At 35.6% G+C, this 22,514-nt stretch overlaps 1 pseudogene; it reads left to right on the top strand.

The window, feature by feature from the left end:
- Positions 1 to 1,076: 1,076 nt before the first annotated feature.
- Positions 1,077 to 16,294, top strand: LOC101621420 (annotated as a pseudogene).
- Positions 16,295 to 22,514: the final 6,220 nt, after the last annotated feature.

The following is a 22,514-nucleotide window of genomic DNA, read 5'->3' as shown; positions in this document are numbered from 1 at the left end:
GCTGAAAGGAAGCAAGCCTCCTTCTAAGGCACTTTCTAGTGCCTGGGCACTAGGACACTCCAGGTCCTAGCACCTGGACACCTGGATGATCCAGGTTGGGGCTGTAGTCTTTCCCTGCAGTTTGGATTCCATTCACCCAACTGTGCTGTCTCTCCTTATCTCCAGGGCAGGCCAAGGGGGGGAAGGGAAGCAAGTCTCCTTCTAAAGACTAGATGCCTGGGCACTCCTGGGTCCTAGCACCTGGGCATCTGGGCGATCAGGGTTCGGGGGTGCAGCCTTTCACTACAGCTTGGATTCCATTCACCCAGCTGACCTGTCTCTTCTTATCTCCAGGGTGGGCAGAGGTGGGGAAGGGAATCAAGTCTCCTTCTAGTGACTAGGCGCCTGGGTGCTCCCTGAGTCCAAGGTGTTCTCATTTGGGCTGAAAGTAGCAGTATGTAAGTCCACAGGCCGTTTTCTGTCTTATATTCCGATGTGAGTTTGGATGTAGTGTTCAGTCTTCACTCTGCTGCCATCTTGCTGGAATGCCAGTTCTTCATCTTTTTTTTCTGTAGGTCTAGCTAAAGATTTATCAATTTTGCTTACTTTTTCAAAAAGAGTAGCTCTTAGTTTTATTGATCTTTTGAATTGTCTTCTTGGTCTCTTTCATTTATTTCTAGTTTAATACTTAGTATTTCCTGTCTTCTATTGACTTGGGGCTTTTATCTTGATAGTTTAGATATAGGATTAGATTAGTTAGTTGAGTTTCTTTGACATAAATGTGTGGTTGACATTCTCTCATTTTACTTGTATCACTGCATCTCAAATAACTTGTTACACATTATTTCCATTCACCTCAACTAATTTTTTAACTTATTTTATTATGGTGAAAAAGATTATATTTGGAATCAGCCAGCTGGATCCAGTTTAGATGATCCGAGTTTCACTGGCATCATCCAAAACATCACAGTGAGAAGCCAACCACACATACACCTTCTCCTCTCCATCAATCTGATGGTGTTGACCTTGACCACCTAAATGTCATAGAACGTCTTCACAGCCTCTGTGATCTGGTGTTTGCTGGTTTGACATCTACAATGAACACAGTGTGCTGTTGTCTTCTCTTTTCTTCACGGTTTAGTCAGTGGTCAGAGGAACTTGATGGCCTAGTGGTCAAGCTCGTTTCTCCTGGCAGTGACTTTGTGAGGATGTTTGAGTTGCCTTTGCTGCTACAGCGTCTTGGGCCTATGGAAAGTGGGTGAAGTGCAGTATGGGTCTTGTGCCTATGGGCTACTTTCAGTACTGCTGTTTTGGCCTTCAAAGTTTTTGCTTTGGTTTTGGGTTTGTGAGAAGCAGGGGCTCCTTTCTTTACTTGTGGAACCATCTTCTTGACAAGCTATTTTCAGACTTTACCTTTGATTATTTTCAGCAGCATGTTGTTTAATAACCACATATTTGTGATTTCTCCAACATTCTTCTTAAAGTTGATTTTTGCCATCATTAACTGTAGAAAATATACTTCTTAAATATGAGATCTGACAGTCCATGTCAGTGCAGCCCTTTTATCCTCTCTGATAGGACCCATATTTGTCTAGATTTCAGTTCCGTTTCTTAGTAAATTATTTTACATGTAGTTGTAAGTTCTTGCATTTACAAGAGGGAGGGAAATCAGTTTCCTCCTATGTCACCATCTTAAACCAATTTATCTCACATGTTTTAATGGAAAGAAGTCAACAAATAATTTTGCCCTGGTACTGTGCTAAATGTTAACATAGTAGCTATTTCAATTAGAACTCACCTCAGTCTTATAATTAAAAAAAAGTTTATTAAGAATATTCAGCAAGTGGGCCTTCCCTGGTGGTGCAGCATTTTAAAGCATAGCACTAAGAAGCTAAAGTCATTTCTGCATGAATTCAATCCCCGCCTGCCCCAGAGATGATCCACATGGCGCAGTAGACCTCTCCTGACCCTCCCACTGCTCCCCTCACAATCTGCCTGTTCTGCACCCCACTCTGTCTCTGTTGGATCCTCTCACCACCTCTGCACCTCTAGGCTTGTACCCTAGTTCTGTATGCATAAATAAATAAATCTTTAAAAAAAAAAGAATATTCAGCAAGTTATTGATAGAGATAGTTTAGCATTGTGGCCATTCAGCTCTTCATTCAAGTTACTGCTATGAAGATAACTTTCTTGTGATCTTGGATTAGAAATGTAAATTCTCTAAGAATAGATACAAAAATATCAGCAAAAGAGTAAATATAATCACAAAACTATGGACCAAATGGCAGTAACAAACTTTCATATATCAATAATCACTCTAAATATCAATGGACTGCTTGCCAATAAAAAGACTATCTATTTATATTAGAAAATAGAATCCAACCTTCTCCTGTCTCTGAAACAAACATAAGTTCCAAGGCAAAGTGTAACCTGAAAGGGATGGAAAAACTTTACATGGAACTGACACTCAAAGGAAGTTATAGTGAGCCATAGTTATATCAGACAAAACAGACTTCCACCCTAAGAAGCTAAGACGAAGTATGAATGAACACTGTATAATGACTAAAGGAATAATGTAATATGAAATATAGAATTCATCAAACAAAGGTACAACAAAATACACTAGACAATGACTATCAAATCTGAGAACAGAAAATGGAGAAAATATAAATGTGATTGAGGATTTTGACAACCTACTCTCAACAACAGACAATACATGAGACCCAAAATAAATAAGGACATAACTATCCTAAACAAAGAAATAGACAAGCCCACAGTTTTCTTGTTGATGAAAAACTGAGTCTTTCCTCAAAGACCTGATACAAGACAAGGTTGTCCACTATCACCACTACTGTTCAGCATAGGATCATGCTCCTAGGTGCAGCATTTAAGCAAGAGAAAGCTATAAAATGAAGGAAAAGTTGGAAGTAAGATGTAAAACTATCATTATTTGTAGATGATATGGTAAAATACCTTGAGACCACTAAAGCCTCCATGGAAAAACAAATTAAAACAGTAAACAATTCAGCAAATAATCACATCAAACTCAGTTTCCTTATTGCAAACAATAAACTAAGTGAAGAAATTTTAAAAATGATCTAATTCACAATCTCAACAACCAATTAAATATGTGGGAGTAAACCCAAAACAGGAGATGAAGGACTTATGTAAGAAAAACTATAATACATTGTTGAAAGAAATATACTAAAGCACAAAGAAATGGAAAGATAGTCTCTGTTCATGTATAGGAAGAACCAACATTTTCAACAAGGCTAGCCTACACAAAACAATTTACTTATTTAATACAATCCAAATTAAAATCTCAATGGTTTTCTTAGATATAGGTGAATAGATACTATTGAAATGCATATAGAAACACAATAGACCCCATAGAGCCAAAACTGTCATGAATAAAATGTGAAAAAAAAAGTGTCATTACAAATCTAGATTTCAAACTATATTATAAAGCCTGAATAATTAAAACATTTGTTACTGGAACAAAGCAGATACAAAGCTCAATATACCTGAGATCTCAGAAATAAAATAACCTACTTATGGACAGCTAATCTTTGACAAAATTTCCACTAATCTATGAAGAATATGCATTGGAAAAATGAAAGACAGTTAGGAAAATTGGACTGTCATGTGTGAAAAATGAAACTAGACAACCATAAAAAACATACATGGCAATCAACTCAAAATGGATGAAAGACTTACATGGATGACCTGAGAACCCAAAAACACTATATGACATAAACTTCACAAATATCTGCAGATTCATCTCCATCAGCAAGGAAATCAAAGGAGTCTACAAACAACTGGCCTACATCAAACTGAAACGTTTTTGTACAGCAAAAAAGACAGTAACAAAAATGAAGTAAAAATTTTCTGAATGGGAGAAAATATATATATACCATACATCTGATAAAGGACTTATATCAGATATGTACAAAAAGTTATACAAGTCATCAAAAACAAAACAAGCAATCAAAATAAAACCAATCAAGCCATCAAAAAATGTACAGAATAGTTTTTTTCCCTGATCCCTTATTTGGTTCCCTTATGTTCCTCCTAGAATGAAAACATCCAATATTTTTCTTTATCCTTCTGAGTTATTTTTTTTAAGATTTATTTTATTTACGCATACAGAACTAGGGTACAGGCCAGAGGTGGTGAGAGGATTCACCAGAGATAGAGTGGGGAACAGAACAGGTAGATCAACAAAGTACACTGAGGGGAGTAGCGGGCGCCTCAGGAGAGGTCTGCCACACCATGTGGTCACCTCCAGGGCAGGCGGGGATCAAACTCATGCGGAAGTGGCTTTAGCTTCTTAGTGCTGTGCTTTAACCTGTTGTGCCTCCAGGGAGGGCCCCCTTCTGACTTACTTAACTGAGCATAATCCCTTCTTGCTCTCTCCATGTTGCTGTGAATGGCATTAGTTTATCATTTCTTATTGCTGAATAGTATTCCAGTATTTACCACATCTTCTTGATCCAGTCATCTATTTTTTGGCATTTGGGTTGTTTCCAAGTCTTACCTATTATAAATAGTGCTGCAATAAACATAGACATAATTAGGCATTTCTCCAACAAAGACATAAGCTGATCATTATTTTAATTGATGTTTAAAGTTGTTTGCTTTTGCTTGCCATAGTAGTGATTGACTGGAGGACGAGTTATTTAGGCAAAAATATTCTTGTGTACCAACCTCTGACCCATCCTGAGTAGACGGTCTTTTAGCCTCTCAAGGAAGAGCTCATTGGAATATGATGGTCACCAAGAATCACAGGAAACTATGTGACTCAAGTCCTTTAATTGTTCCCAAATTTCAGTTGTTGCTGGTGGAGAGGTCCTCAAGGGAAGAAAAGATACCCTACTTTAAAGATTAGTCTTCCAATTCCTCTACCCTGATAGTCAAAGATGCAGACACAATTAAAATGAAAAATATTTGGACTTGTGTTACCGTTCTGTCAAATATCAGATGTTACCAATATTTCACTTTTATTCTATTATTTTTTCCAGAGGACTGTATCACAATTAGTCAGGTTCACATTCATAATGGCATAAATTAATTTTGTTGGCAAAAGCATTACATTCTGAGAATTTGCTGAATATATTTCAGTAAGCCAAGATTTTTTCTTATAAGAGTTTTCTAAACTTGAGCCAGATTTTTTATGATTCACGCATCAGGCACTTAGGTTCATGAGGCAGGGATCAAATAGCTAACAATGTCTTCGGACACATTCACAGCAATTTCAACTTTGATGCAAACATTTAGTCAGAGGGATGCTATAAGTATAGCAAGGGGAAAACTTGTCTTAGACCGTTTAAAACTCAAATTTCTCTTTTGTTATTTTCAAAATGATTGGCTTCATGTAAAGAGCCTAGTAAGCTACAAGAACCACCCATAATTGTCAATAATTACGATGCTGGAGATTTGGCTTAACTTTGTGGAACACGTATGTTAAATGGCCCAATATGTATACTCCCAATTCCGAAAGTAAAATTATGGGGCCCTCCCTGGTGGCACAGCAGGTTAAAGCACAGCACTAAGAAGTTAAAGCCACTTCAGCACCACCAGAGTGGTTCGATCCCCACTATGGAGGGTGGTGGCAGCACCGCAGACCTCTCCTGACCAGCCCGCTGCTCCCCTCAGAAGTGCACTTCGTCAGCCTGTTCTGCTCCCCACTCTGTCTCTGGTGAAGCCTCTCACCACCCCTGCACCTCTGGCCTATACCCCAGTTCTGTATGCATAAATAAATCAATCTTTAAATGAAAAAAGTAAAATTATGGATGACAGTTTAAGGAGCACTGACCAGAGAAGATATGGTAAACCAGAGATTAAGATGCTTGGTTATAATGGGAATGACCTTTTCCTTCTCTTCCCATAGTATCTCCTCTCTCTTTCCACATGTGCAAGTGGCAATAAAAAGAAGTCTTGGGTTTGATCAGGTACATATTTAGGTGCTCATAGATATGCTTTCTACTGTATACCAAACTTTGCTAGAATTATTGTTTTCTATGCATTGAAATCAAGAACTTATTTTCAATCTAAGGTTTGTAGTTCTGTTTCAGCTAGTATGGTTTCTCATGAAACTTAAGACCTAAGGGATACACAGTCTGTTGCAATGACAGAATGATTAAGAGCAAAGAAAGTTCCACTACAAACACAAGCAATGGCCCAAGTACTGGAAGAAGTTTTGCAGGTTGGACTTAAATGTAACACATTTCAATCTGAAAAAGTTTTATTATCACAAAACAGTTAGTATGGTTCCAGTCATTTACCAAAATGTCAGAAAGACAGGAGTAAAAAGATATGACATTTGTCAAGATGGATTATCAACTGGACTACAGACCTTTTGTAATAGATCACAATATGTTGAATTCCATTCCTCAGAGCAGTCTTTCCTCAGAGCAAAATTGGTCAGGTTCTTGCAAATTGTAGCCAAATGTGTGATGACTCTGCCAACTATAATGCTGTGATAGAAGACAGTCTTCAGAAACTACTGCTGTGTTAAAAGATAAAGTCATTCTTAGTGATATGTGCAAAATATCCCTGTGGAAAGAAAAACTATATAAGAGGAATTCAGTGGCATTATTATATTGCAAAACTTCATGCTGTCTTTTGCTAAATGGTTTTGGAATACCTTCAGTTGACATGACTGTGGATATAGTACAAGACTGGGAATTGCATTGGCCTGAGATTTTGAGATAATGAACTGTGATGAATACATTTTGTGTGTAGAATGGACTTGGATCTTTGTGTACCTAAAGTGGTCCATAGTAGACAAAATGACAACCCCACATAGAACCCCAGTGGTTCTATGTTAGCACCACTAAATAAGTTACATGAAAAAAAGGGACTGTACATGTGTTTAACTTAAGTATTTTGAGATATGAATACCCCAAAATTGCAATGGTACTTATTAGGATTAGGCAGAAGGTTAAGAATGAGAGACAGATTAGATAAGAAAGTGACAGAATACTGTACCCCAGTTCTTGTATCCCAGTTCTTGTATGCATAAATAAATAAATCTTTTAAAATATAAGTGACATAATTAGCCAAGAAATGCAGGTAGCACCTAGAAGCTAGAAACATTAAAACAATAGATTTCCCCCTAGGCCTCCAGAAGAAATAAAACCCAGTGACACCTTGAGTTTAGGGTTTCTGAGCTCTAGAACTATAAGAATATAAATGAGTCATTATAATCCACTAAAATTATGGCAATTTGTTACCATAGCAAAGATAGCAAATTAATACAGACTTGTTTTAAAAACATAAGTTTTGTTTCAACTCTGCACATTTTTGACTCAAAGGAAACTTGAAGCTGGTATTGGTATCCAGATTATCTACTGAAATAAATATTAGGAAGATGGATTCATCCATTGAATAGTAGAACCTAATAATTCACAAGGAGCCTTAAGTCAAGCTACTGGCAACAATAGTTGGATTTTCTGAAGCCATGGCAGTAATTATATTCAGTTGGTGGATTCCAGAGGGAAAATACAGCCTAGGTTATTCCATATTTATGTTAACACTTTAAGCAAACAGTGTGGTTTTTTACTGGTAAATTTTTCTTGGCCTTAATTAAATTAATGGCCTTCATTTTTTAAAAAGCAATTACGAAGAGTATTCTTTCAGTCTTTCATGGAATAAATGATAACTTGACATTGATATGGAAATGAGTTCAATGTCTGTAATTTATTAAGTATGAAAGGACATGGGATATTTGCAATTAATAATTTGAAACCACATACATAGCAGAATTGGACTTTGTTATTGTTTAATTTGTATGGAAATTTAAAGGAAAGAAAGCTCTGGTACTGCCTTTCTTCCCTCACAGATGTGGTGTACTGCAAAGCAAGCTATAAAATTAAATAGGCCAAACCAAGCTTGTCATAGTTTCAACCATGACCACCTCCATGCCAACTGAGCTGCATTTACCAGTTACTTGTTGCTAAGCTAACCTAAAACAATGTTCATGTGATAACAAGATATACTCTTTCTTACTTGCATCCATTGCCATGAAATTGTTTGGCAGTCTGCTTTTCAAATACACTTAGTGGTTTTAAGAAATCCTTAAAGAAAGCAATCAGTAATCTTTGATTATTGAACTGTTAGGTGACCAGTGAGGTGTTGTTTTATTTTTCCTCAATGATTTCTAAGTAATCAAAAGCAGAAGATAACTTGAGATTCTTTAGTAAGGAAAACATGGTATAAGAAACCATTCATGTGGTGTGTACAAGTATGTGTGCATGTATGTGTTTATAAATGAAAGATATAGAAAAACTTTTGTCAGTAAACTAAACCTATGATATATTTTAGTTTTCTTAAGTTAAAAAAAATAAACCTAGCGAATCTCATAGAACTATTGGAGAATTATCATTCTAAAATTATGAAATATTTCATTTATATGCTTCTGTCATTTTGTCCAGAAACTTTGCTACTTGTGAGAACTTAGTGTTTGTTACCTACATGATTAATTGGGGAGTTTTATTCTAACTGAAAAGAAATTGCCCTGGTCAAGGAATGTGACAGAGCAAGAAGTTCCAGAAATTCATCTCTCCACTCAGTGATTGTACTGGCAGCAACAATTTGAAGAAATTATTTTGGAATTTTGGGCTCTATTCAAAAGGTTACAATTGATGATCCATTACTTCTGGAGAAGAGGAAAGGTCCATGTTAGTTTCTCCACCTACTATCTAAGGAACTTAGTAGTCAGGGAAAAGACTGACAAATTTTGGTCAATTTCTAGCTTAGAATGGTAGCAAATACTCAGTCTCTGGAAGGCAGTTGTCTGTGAGTTCCTGGTATGACCTGCTAACATCAGGGGAAGCAGTAAGAACTTTTTCTTCCAAATGAAAGCATTCTGTGACTTGATTGCTGGTTGCTCTTTTGAATGATGAGGTTAAGGCACAGAACCTGGTGACCAATCCTTCCAATACGAGCAGCTGAAACAGCTTCCAGGGAACTTAGCTTGAAAACACCTTTTTCCCCGTCTTGAGATTCAATATTTGAGGATTTAGACATTCAAAATAACTGTATATATGAGAGAAATTTATAAGCCCCCTGAACATACCCAGGGAAAGATGTAAGTTCAGGAATTACCCAACAAGACTGTAAGCATTCATTTCAGACTGGTCCAGCACAAGGACACCCTTGTTCAGAATATAGTACACCCTGGGGGGAAATGAGAATATGATTTACAGAATTACTACATGATTATCAGGCTCAACTGTTCAGTTTCCAACAACAACAAAAAATCACAAGGCATACAAAATTATAGGTAGCATGGCCCACTGAAAGCAACAAAATGGATCAATAGAAGAATCCTTACAAGTCAATAAATTTAAAAATAGGGCAATTAAAATTATAAAGTCTGAGAAACAATAGGTAAAAGTAGAGAAAAATTAAATAGATCTTAATTGTCCACTGAGATGGCATTATGAACACAAACATAAGCATGAAAACATCCGAAGCAGGGGGGAAAAGCAAAACAGAAAGAGCCAGAAAAGATATCTGAGGAAATAATGGATGAAAACTTTGTAGGCTTGATATCATTATCAATTCACAAATAAAAATGCTCAACAAATTCCAAGAAGAATAAATTCAAGGATATCCACACTCACACTAAAGAATTTTTTTTTTTAGTTTTTTTAAAGATTTGTTTATTTATGCATACAGAACTGGGGTACAGGCCAGAGATGCAGGGGCAGCGAGAGGATTCACCAGAGCCAGAGTGGGGAGCAGAACAGGCTAGCTGATGAAGTACACTGCTGATGGGGAGCAGCAGGTTGATCAGGAGAGGTCTGTCGCGCCATGTTGGCCACCTCCCGGGACAGGGAATCGAACTAATGCTGAAGTGGCTTTAGCTTCTTAGTGCTGTGCTTTAACCTGCTGTGCCACCAGGGAGGGCCCCTTCTATAAAGAATTTTTTTTTTAAGATTTATTTATTTATTTGTGCATACAGAACTGGGGTACAGGCCAGAAGTGCAGGGGAAGCGAGAGGATTCACCAGACCTAGAGTGGGGAGTAGAACAGGCAGATGGATGAAGTACACTGCTGAGGGGAGCAGCGGGCAGGTCAGGAGAGGTCTGCCACGCCATGTGAATCACCTCTGGGGCAGGGGCGGGATCGAACTCATGGGGAAGTAGCTTTCTATTCTTAGTGAGGGGCTTTAACCTGCTGCACCACCAGGGAGGGCCTCAAGAATTTTTAAAGCATCAAGAAAGACATGATTTGTTATATACATGTTATCCTCTACAAGATTATCATCAGAAAACTTGGAGACCAGAAGACTAGTGTATTCAAAGTGCTAAAAGAAAGTAAACGTTAAAGATCATTTTATATCTAAAGCTGTCCAAAAGGAGGGGAAAATAAGACATCTTCAAATAACAAAATCTGAGGAAATTTGTTATCACTAGATCTTCTCTGAAAAATGTGGTGAAAGAGGCTTCTCCATTGAAGGAAAAGAATGCCAGTAACTCAAAGCTTTAACATTTCCATGAAGAATAAAAAATCTGTGGAAAAATAAAAGCATGGGCAATTATAACATCTAGTATTATTATAACGTTTATAACTCCACTTATAATTCTCTACATGATTTAAAGGACAACTGCATAAAATAATTATTAATCTCTGATATTGGATATAAAGTGTGTAAAGATATAATGTGTGACATCTACAACAAAAAGTAGCAGAGGTGTTATTTAAATTAAATGGTATGAGTTTAAAGTAGATAGCCATAAGTTTTCAATTTAAATATGTTCCCATGTTAAATACAAATAAAATAAAAATATAATATGCAGTTGGAAATGAGAAGGGAATTAGAACATTTCACATCTTAAAATTTACTAAGCACAATGGAGGATAAATGAGGGGTAAAATGTTAAAACATATAGAAACAAATGATAAAACTACATAATACAATTTAAATATAAATGAATTAAATTTCTGAATCACAGAACAGAGATTGGCAAATAGTCCTATCATGTGACTTCTGACAGAGACTCATTTTAGACTTAAAGGTAAAAATAGGCTAAAATTTAAAAGATGGATGAAGATATTCCATATTCAAATTACTGTAACCAAAAGGCAGCTGAAATAATAAGCAATATAAACTGTAAATGGAAAAAGTTTACAAGGCAGATAACAATATGATTAAATAGGTTCAATAGAGTCAAACAGTTTAAAAATTATTAAAAATTATACAATCATTTTGTTTTAAACCATTTGTAACATGTGCTTACATTTGGGTTATATGATTCACAAATATTTCAAATCACAAAGAAATGTATTTTTATTTTTATTTTTAAAATTGTATTTAATTTTATATTTATCTAAAATACACAAAATTTACCTTAATACACAAAATTGTTGAGCAGTTCTCACTTTTCAGTACTTACCAGCAATTTTAATGTAATGCATTAAATATGCCAAGAAGTATCAAATAATATACACATATTTAGTATAGCCATAATTCATAATTACATAAATATAATTTAATAAAAGCAGTAGTACCTTTGAAATAAGTGGTGTAGATATGTATGTTGTTGTTGTTTTTTTCAAATAGAGGAATAAAAACTCAGAAAACCTACACAGTGGCCAATTTATACTAATGTCCAGGTCTGTTTCAGTCTTTTTTGTATGAAATAACTCTGACCTCCCCAAGCATACTTCAAGTATGAAAATAATTAACTAGGTTCTAACTGTAGATATAGATATTTTTGTCAAGTACAGTAGAGAAAGGTTATGTTTTTTTACATTTTAGACAGGGAAATCTTCATTTAATATATGGCGGTGGTCAAACAGTGCCAAATCTAAATTATTTATCTGAATTTGACCAACAAAAACAGAGATAGGTGAACAATATGAGAATATTTAAGCTGTTATCAGTCTTTTGCCAAAAGATGATAATGAGATTATTGTTTCCTCTCTCTTTTATTGTCCAATCTTGGTTATAGCCGCAGCCTATTAAAAAGGCAAGGAACAGGAAAAAAGAAAAACCAATATGTATAAGCTAGTCACAAGTTATCTAAAATAAGAGAATGTACATTTCGCTTAAAAAATGACTACTTGTATTTTGAAAAAATCATATAAATATGCAGATTATTCATCTATAGCTACATTTATAATCATATGTATGTATATTATTTAGACACATAAGTCCAATCTACTCCTCATAGCTCCTATACTACTTAAAATCTTTATTAATACCAAAAAATTGGGGCCCTCCCTGGTGGCGCAGCAGGTTGGAGCTCTGCACTGAGAAGCTAAACCAAGCTGTGTCTGCTTCAATGTGAGTTCGATCCCCTCCCGGAAGGTGACCCACATGGCCCAGCAGACCTTTCCTGTCTTGCCCACTGCTTCCCTCAGCATTATGCTTTGTCAATCTGCCTATTCTGCTCCCCACTCTGTTTCTGATGAATCTTCTCACTGCCCCAGCACCTCTGGCTGTACCTTAATTCTGTATGTATAAATAAATAAAATCTTTTTTAAAATACAAAAAATTGGATATTTCATAGTTTGTTTTGTTTTATCCATGTATTTATATTCCTTCCCTTTTTTTGTTTGTTTGTTTTTGAATACTTTACAGACTGTTAGTACATTCCCTAAGCTTTTGTTTATCTCAAAGTAACATTACTTAAAATGCTTCTAAGATCACCTCACTATAGATATTGTTCAAGTTGACAGTAATTTTCCTTTAAGGATTTTTAAGATGTCATTTCCTCATTAAGTTGCTCTTTTCTTCTTTCCTTTCTATTTTTGTCAGTAAGATACATGCTTATAGTTTCATTCACAATTGTACTTTTAACATAAAAATTTGCCTTTGGTATTGTGCAGCTACCTTGTAACATAACTTGGAATAACTTGTTTCCCATATGGAATTTGTTGGTCTTTCTGAATTTCAAGATTAATATTAAACTTCAGTTCCAGCAAATTCTGAAATTTTAGTTTTCATTTCCCCCTTTTAATTTGCATATAAAAATTCAACCAGCTGAAATTTACAAGGACATACCATGGGGCCAAGAATTGCCAACATAAACTGCAAAGTGGAAGGATATTTGCTACTAAATGTAAAACACTATCTAGATGGTATGGTGCCCAGCTTAGGAATTGTTTAATAAAGCCAATTAGATCTCTAAAAAAAAAAATTTACATATATTTTACAACTTGGTGAATGTTATCAATTGTGTATAGCCCTATATTTATCAGGATAAAATAATTCAATCACCCTAAAATATTCTTGTGCCCTTTCACAACATTCCCTTTCTAAATCCTAGGCCCATCAAACTATCCATCTCTTTCCTATCATTGTAACTTTGTTTTATATAAATTACATTTATGCATAATTACATGTTATCATTTGTGTCTCAGTTTTTTGCCTAGCATACTTTTTTGAGATTTATCCATGTTGCTCATGTTAACATTTCATTCCTTTATATTGCTTTACTATTTCATAGTACGTAGGTACCAATCTGTTTATTATTAGTTGATAAGCACTATGGTTGCTTCTAAATTGGTGATATTATGAATAATAATATTATAAACATATTTATATGAGATTTTGGAGAAATGTTTGTTTGTGTTTTAATACCCTGGAATGGCCTATCTGGGTCAAATGATAAATTTGCCTTTTAAATAGAGGTCATATTTTCCAAAACACTTGCATTATTTTCCATACCTACCAGTTCAAAGGAGATTCAAATTTCTCTACATCCTTCAACATTTAATATTGTTAAGCTTTTTTGATTTCTAGTCATTCTAGTTCATATAGTGGTATCTTACTGTGTTTTTAGTTTGTATTTCCCTAAAGACAAGAAACACTGGGAATATTTTCATATTTTTACCAATGATTTTTGAGATCTTTTGTGAAGCAGTTATTCAAATATTTTACTCTCTTTTATGTAATTATTTTCTTATTATTAAATAACAAAATATACATATTATAATACAAATGCTATGTCATATAATTTGCAAATATATTGTGTCAGTACCATGGCTTACATTTTGTTCAACTATTGTGAACAACTTTTATTTTGCTTTGAAATACATTTTGTCTGGTTTATTATCTAACAAATATTTTCAAGTTTTATAATCTGGTAAAAAATGTTCTCTAGCATTTCAATTTTTTCAAGATTATATGAATGTCCTTTCTAAAGGATTTAAGAATTATGTAAATTTCCTTTCTAAAGGATTTAAGAATTATGTAAATTTCTAAAAACAAAATTAGGGCCACTACATAGAACATGTAAATAATGTCAGGAGAAAAGGTAACTAAGAATTAGTGTGTCTCCTGATCCAAGCATATGGCATATCTCTTAATTAGCTTAGGTATTTATAAGACCCCTTTGCATTGATGTAGTTCCACTATATTTTATTAAATTTAATTTTGAATGCTTTATTTTTATGTTACTGAAGATGTAATTGTTTTTCATAATTTAATCTAAATACAATTGATTTTAAGACTAACATTGTATTTTACAACCCTTTAAATTTATAACTTGAGTTATACATCATACACATAAATCATGTCATCAACAAATAAACACCATTATTTTCTTCTTTCAGTTTGACTTTTTTAGCTGATTTTGCCTTATTAAAGTGACTATGACTATGAATGGAAGTTTTATAGAAGACAGCCTTGACTGGGTACTCTAGTAGAAAACATTTAACTTTTCACCATGGAATTCACTATAGATTTCTCATATTTTTGTCAATTTTTGAAAGTTAATTGTATACTTTATTTTCTTTTTTCTTATTTTTTATTAATGTATGTATCTATTTACATTATTTTTCATTTTAAGACAATGTTTACTTCGCTCCTCCCCCACTATGCCCATGCATCCTCACCATAGTCCCTCACATTCCTCCCTCCTTCCTATCCCTCTCTGTTCCCCTTCCCTGTAGGATATCTCTGGTTTCCAATTATCTGTTTGTTTTGTTTTGCTGTGTTTTGCATTGTAATAAAATACAATCCTCCTGCCGCCGTTTTATTTGGTTCTCCTATAGTCCTCCTATAAGTAAAGCCATTGATATTTTTCTTTTTTCTTTTGACTTATTTCACTAAGCATGATCCCGTCTAGCTCTATCCATGCTGCTGTGAATGGCATGAGTTTATCTTCTTTTTGACCCTAAATGAGTTACCAAAGTCTGCAAATTACATTTTATACACTTAGTAGGTGATGAATGGTTTCCTTCCTTCATTCTTTTTACATGGTGAATTAAAGAGATTGACTTTGAGGTGTTAAGTTAACCTTGCAGTTTTATGATATGCTCTATCCAGGGAGTAATTACATTTGATTTTCTAAAATTTTATTGTAAGGGATATTGCTCTGGATTTATCTTATGATATCGCTGAAGTTTTGATATCACAATAACATTGTCATCAAAAAAGTGAGGCTCTCTTCTCCTTCCAGTTCTATAGATTGATGGCTCTTCTAGAACAGTGACAGTGTGTCTCTCAGACACCATGATGAAAGCCAGTGAACAGAGTTGGCTGAATTGGGCACCTGGTCACCTGGGCTGATTTTAACTCTGGAAAAATGGATGTTGTCCTCAGTGACCCCTTCCTTGACCTTAACTACAGTCTATTTGTACCAGTATGATTCTACCATGACAAGTTTAATATAATGGTCAAGGCTGAGAACAGGAAGCTTGTGATCAACTGAAAGTCTATATCTTCCGGGAGTAAGAGCCCCCCAACATCAAATTCAGGTGATTCTGGTGCTGAATATGCTGTAGAGTCCATTGATGTCTTAACTACATTGAGAACACTATGATCATTTGAAGGATGGAACCAAAACTGTCATCATCTATTCCCAACCTGCTGATGGTCCCATATTTGTAATGGCTGTGAACCATGAGAATTATGACAACTGATGGTCCCATATTTGTGATGGCTGTGAACCATGAGAATTATGACAACTCTCTCAAAATTTCCTGCAATGCCTCCATCACCACCATTTGTCCCCTGTCCAAGGTCATCCATGACAAGATTGGCATCATGGAGGGACTTATGACCACCATCCATGCCATTACTGCCATCCAGAAGACCACGGATGGACCCTCTGGGACACTGTGGTGTGATGGTTGAAAATCTGCCCAGAACATCATTTCCAGTTCTACTAATGCCACCAGGGCTGTGGGCAAAGTCATTTCTTAGATGATGTGCAAGCTGACTGGCATAGCCTTCCATATTCCTTTGTCTACATTGTTGGTTGTGGATCTGACCTGCCCTCTGGAGAAAATTACCAAATACAGTCACATCAAGAAACCAGGGACTATCCTTGGCCACAAGAACAACCCTGTCTAATGTAATATGTCCTCCAGAGGAGGCCTGCCTCAGTGACTAATGAAAGCTTAGAAAGGCCTTTATTCTCCCAAATTTGGTACAACTCTTCAGAAACAGTACCACACCAAAACTCCTTAGGGCTGATATAATTTCAGTTGTAACTACATTGAGTCAATTTTCCCCTATGTCTTCCTCTGTTCCTCATAGATAGAGCCCCTGAGATCACTGCAGAAGAGTTTCTGATCCTGTGTTCAGGAAACCCAGTCAAAGGGAGTTGGACTGTGAAATAGGATTTTGGATTGGATCACCCATCAGAGAGAACAGTATCTCTAACTTTGGTGTAATTTACATAACCTTAAGTGTGTGGTAGTGGTGCATTTGTTCGCTCTTTTCACTGGTATTGAAATAGGATAACATTCTAATGAGAGGGGACACACTAGTTGATAAATATTCTCTATTACAGGTGAGATGTTGAGAATGATGATAGAAATAAGGGTATGGAATTGCATGTATGTGGGAAATGTCACAGACTTTTTAAAGGGAGATAATAGTTGGAAGACTGATAAACAATTTTAAAACAATGTGAAAGTCAGAAGGACCTCTTGGTAGCACTGAATAAATGAAACTCTCTGGAAGTTGAAGGATAGAATGAATTACAGGGTAAAAGTTTCTGTGGTGCATGTAATGTAGTATATACAGATGTTATTTATGATACACATAAGAAACATACGCTACAATGTAATGTCGCTTCAGCAAAAATAAAAAAAAAACTAAATAAAAGGATAATGGATCCCAGGATAATGGTAGTTAGAGCCCCAGTAATGAAGAGAGATAATTAAAATTAGGGATGTGGAGATATCTGAAAGATACAGTGAAGAATTTTGACTTACCAGGTTCTGTTGAACTAATTAGGGCTGCAGAAAAGACTCACTTGTCCATGTTAGAAGATTAACTCATTTCTTGTTTGAGACTCCATCAGAGATCCCATGTGAGCAGGTTCCCTATGAGACAGTGTGCCCCACATCAGCCCCCTCATCAGCCTCACTTTTCCTTCTGGCAACCAGACCAACAACAAGGTCAAGTCCTAAAGTACCAGCTGGGAATTGGTGGACCTACCAAGAAAATACAATGAAATGTCAATGAATTCTAGATGCTTTCAGTGATTCCATGCTAAAACCTAAAAAGTTACCTGAACATGCAATGCAGTCTTAATAGCAACTTTCCTGCTATCTTCATGTTAAAAATAGTTTGTTATATCCTATAATCATCTACATCTGTCCCCGAAAGAACAACAATTTTGAAAGAAATCATGACAATTTGAAAAGCAGGTGCAGTTTCTTTGGCATTCCCCTGTTTACTAGCCCCTGAACAAAATTTATTGAAAAGAGATCCGGAACATGTCAAAATTTATTTCCACAAAATTAAAGTATTAAAATGTTTCTTTGAATCAAAAATATGGTTCTACTTGTTAAAATATACATTCTTCTTTTCTTTTTAACAATGACTTTCATTTTGTAAGTAATACTATTTTTATTGCATTAATATTGGTTTACACCACTGTATATGATTTTGGGATCTAAGTTCACATTTATTCAGGTATCTATTAACCCACATGCCCATCACCAAAGCACCAATAATCCTTCACCCTAGCCCAGGAGATGAGCTCCTCACTTTGTTCTTCCCTCCCTTCACCTATGGTGGCCTCAATTTTATAGTCAGACTTCTAGGTTTTATTTTTGGTTTAGTATTTTTTGTCCCTTTGTTTTGTTTCTTTATATTCTATGTGTGAATGAAATAATCCAATATCTGTCTTTCTCCTTTGGTTTTATTTCACTTAGCTTAATCCCTGGTGTATAAACATGAGAGAATACTACTCAGCTATAACAAAAAAAATGAAGAATGAGGTCTTGCCATTTACAATAACATGGATGGAACTGGAGGGTGTGATCCACATGGCAGTCTTTACCTCTATGCAATCAACTAAATAATCGTTTGGTTCATTAAGAACCAGAAGCTAATATACAGCAGTATGTTATTAGGTCTTAACACTTTTCAAAATATACAATCTATGAAGCATATTGTCAAGGAACAACATTGAAACAAATCTTAGATTGCCAGCAATCATGTCTACCAATACTCATTACTTAAGCTATTTAAACATGAGTGATCTAAATAAATACGTATTACTTAATGTAATACGTAATGTAAATAAAAACGTATTACTTGAACAATATTGTCTATTCAATCACAATCATATATGTGATAGACACATAGCAGGTTAGATATTAAATTTTCCTAATATTAAATGTTAGGTCAGGATTAAAAACTAAACAGAACTACTCCCAAACTACAAACTACAAAATCTAAAATTGAATCTAAAACCATAGTCCCTAACAAATTCTATGTGAAAAATACTTTTTACTCCTAGTAAACTTTTCCTGTACTGTTAGCAGCAACCGCTTTTTCCATCTCAAAATTTTTTTTTTAAAAAATGTAAAGAGTCATTTAGGGTATGTGTAAATTTCCCTTAGGTGATCTCTAAACACCACCAATTTAAAGTCAACTAGCTGGCCATAATTAACATACAAATTATTTTGTTCTTACAGATTATCTTCTAATGTTTCTTCTTTTTAAAAAAATTATTTATTTATGCATACAGAACTGTGGTACAGGCCAGAGGGGCAGGGACAGTGAGAGGAGGGAGCAGATTGACGAAGTACACTGCTGAGGGGAGCAGTGATCAGATCAGGAGAGGTCTACCGGCCCATGTGGATCACCTCCTGGGAGGGGATCGAACTCATGCTGAAGTTTATTTAACTTCTTAGTGCTGTGCTTTAACCCCCTGTGCCACTAGTGAGGGACCCTAACGTTTCTTCTTTTTTCAGTTGATAGGCAATCATACTTCATCAAAGTAAACTGTATTGAAGTAACATTGGTTTGCATTCTTGTTAGTAGTTTGTAAGTCTAGGATCTCTCCCTTCAGATATGGCCACTACAGCACACCCACCACCAAGCACCCGTAGTCCTCCATTGCAGTCATTCATATGCTCTCCAACTTGCTCTTGCACCTCTCCCTTTCCTTCCTTCTGTCCCTCTGGAGGTCTCAGTTATATGATCAGTTATATGGTAGTCTTTGTCTGACCCTGTGTTTATTTCACTTTATTCAACATGCAAATGGCCCCATCTGGTATTTATCTTTCTCCTGGCTTAATTCCCTTAGCATAATCCCTTTCATCTCCATCCATGTTGCCACAGATGGCATGGGTTCTTTTCCAAATGTTAACAAGAACTATGATAACTTGAAACTACCATTATTTAAAAGGTGTTTCATTTTCTTTTAGAGAAATGTTTTCATTGACATAGAATAGAGTACAAACCTACTCTGTAAGCTTATCGCCTGAGTAGGGTGGGTATTTATGGAAGAAACTTAAAGTTTTCTCTAGTAATAAGACTCATAATTTTCCTTAAAAACTCCTTACTTTGGCCCTCCCTGGTGGCGCAGCAGGTTAAAGCACAAAGAAGCTTAAGCTGCTTCCGCATGAGTTCGATCCCCGCCTGCCCTGGAGGTGACCCACATGGCACGGCAGACCTCTCCTGGCCTGCCCACTGCTCCCCTCAGCAGTGTACTTCTTCCATCTGCCTGTTCTGCACCCAACTCTGTCTCTGGTGAATCCTCTTGCCCTCCGCATCTCTGGCCTCTACCCCAGTTCTGTACTAATAAATAAATAAATCTTAAAAAAAAAAACAAAAAACTCCTTACTTTGGAGCATGTCTACTTTCAGTCAAGAGTCAAGCTATATCTTCACACCTAATGTAACTAAAAATCAGGATAAAATATAAGACATGATGGCTTCTACCTTCATCCACCACTTAATGACACTTTAGTCACCAACAGGCTGCATTCATTATAGTGAGCCCAACAGACTACACCACATAACCCAGGGATATAGCAGGCTACACCATGTAGGCCTGTGTCAGCACCCTCTAGGACAGTCACACCACAATGATATTGCCGAGCAGCACGTTGCTCTGAAATTGTCTTTTGATTAAATGAAATATGATTAGCAGAATCTAGTAGCACAAGATTTGGTAAATAACGCGAGGTGAGTCCATTGTGTTTTGCCTGGTAATCTAGTAAGAGTTTGCAGCTGCAATACCCCAAAGTCACCCAAACAGCCCTTTAATTGAGGAGACAGCATCCTGGGAGATCAGCATGTAAGAGTTTATGGACAGACATGAGAGCTAAGAACTGCACAGCCTGTGATTGAGAGGGTCTTTAATTTAGTACCTTGGCAGGTCGCACCCTACAAGCAGGGAAAGAGGCTCCAAAAGGAGCAGAGGGACGAGCCCTCCAAACTCACATAGGCTGGTATTACCACCAGCCACGCTATAAGCCTTCATGACTGGGTAGAATACATAGAAGTGAAGTTTATTGAAAGTTTAAAACTTAACCTTGAGTATAATAGATTTTTTCTAGCACAAAACTCAAGAATATTTGTAGGAACATATAAAATATATAGTACCCAACAATATCTGGTATTTCAGCCAACTACCAGGCATCAAAGTTCACTGCAATGACTACGTCAATCTTAACACAAACAGATCAAAGAAATGTACACATGATAAAATTAATGGACCTTAAAATTAATAAGGTCATTAAAATGTTGTTATATCAATATTTCATTTTAAATAAGGAAATATTAAGCATGTTAAATAGATATAGAAAGAAAATGTTAATAATTGAAATTCTATATGAAAAATACGCAATGCAGGCCCTCCCTGGTGGCGCAGCGGGTTAAAGCACTAAGAAACTAAAGCCACTTCCGCAAGAGTTAGATCCCCACCTGCCCCGGAGGGGACCACATGGTGTGGCAGACCTCTCCTGACCCGCCCGCTGCTCCCCTCAGCAGTGTACTTCGTCGCTCTGTCTGTTCTGCTCCCTGCTCTATCTCTGGTGAATCCTCTCACCCTCCGCATCTCTGGCCTGTACCCCAGTTCTGTACGAATAAATAAAAAAAAATGCAATGTTTGAGGTGAAAAATACACTGAATAAGATAAACAGTAGGTTAAACATATAGGAGACAAGACATAGAAGCATAAGTAGTCCAAAATGATAAAGTACAGAGACAGAAAATTTACTGAAAATAAAGTAGAGCATCAATGAACTGTGGGACACATATGTAATTTGAGTCCCTGGGGAGAACATACGAAAATTATTTGAAAAAAAGACTTAAATTTTTCTAGATGTCATAAAAACTATAAATCTAAAAACCCAAGCAGCTCAATGAAATTCAAAAATAAGAAATGTAACAAAAGTTAGACCAAAGCATGTTATAAAATGGCTCAAACAGTAATAAAAACTTCAAGCTTTTAAACACATTTAAATTACAATCACCCTGAGTGGATTTAATATCTTTACCTACAGACCTTATAATTTTGTATACACAAAATAAAATCTGTAAACATCTTTTTCTATAATAATCACTATATTATAAATCTAGGGGATGGAGAAGCTAAACTACAAACATAAACTGATTGTGGTCAATTTATCACCAATCTATTAATTTTGGCAATTTTTATGAAAGAAACTATTATGACAACCCTATAACTTCAAAATCTTTCTCATACTTTAAAGTTAAAGACCTTTGGCACCAGTCCTACATAAATCTGCTCTGAATCCCATCACTGTTTGCTGGTGAATTTTTCGTGGGTTGGATTTTGGTTTTGCTTATTGGTTTGTTGATTTAAAAGGGAAAAAAATACATACAGCAGCACAGATGTCTTTTTTATAAATGTGGAATCAAAAATGAACAAAAAATGAGGGTGATTGGTGAATTTAAAGGAAAACTGGAATAGTAAAAGGACAAAAATTCACATGATGACTTCTAAGTGAGATCTGTCAATAAGATAGGAAATGGTTTCATATGATACCAATTTACTCATAAATCTGTACAAATACCTCTTTCATTATATAGTTAAATAGGAAATGAAACAGAATATAGGTAATATGAAAATTATAATAATTATAGCTCCAGTTTAATGAATTGTGTATGGCAAGTTCTCCTGGTAAATTGTAAGAATTAATCCTTAATACAACCACGTTATGTATGGCATTTATATAAAACAGGTTTTTGAGAAATTATCATATATGTCAAAATTGAAGACACACAGAATGTAAAGTAAAGCAAATGTAAGGTGCTCATCAAAGAAGGTCACTGTTATCTTCCCAATGAGATAGCAG

Source organism: Condylura cristata, unplaced genomic scaffold (genome assembly GCF_000260355.1).
Source record: "Condylura cristata isolate star-nosed mole 26May11 unplaced genomic scaffold, ConCri1.0 scaffold00016, whole genome shotgun sequence".
Classification (NCBI taxonomy): domain Eukaryota; kingdom Metazoa; phylum Chordata; class Mammalia; order Eulipotyphla; family Talpidae; genus Condylura; species Condylura cristata.
Note: the sequence above shows the minus strand (reverse complement) of the source record. Positions and strands in the feature narration are given on the sequence as shown.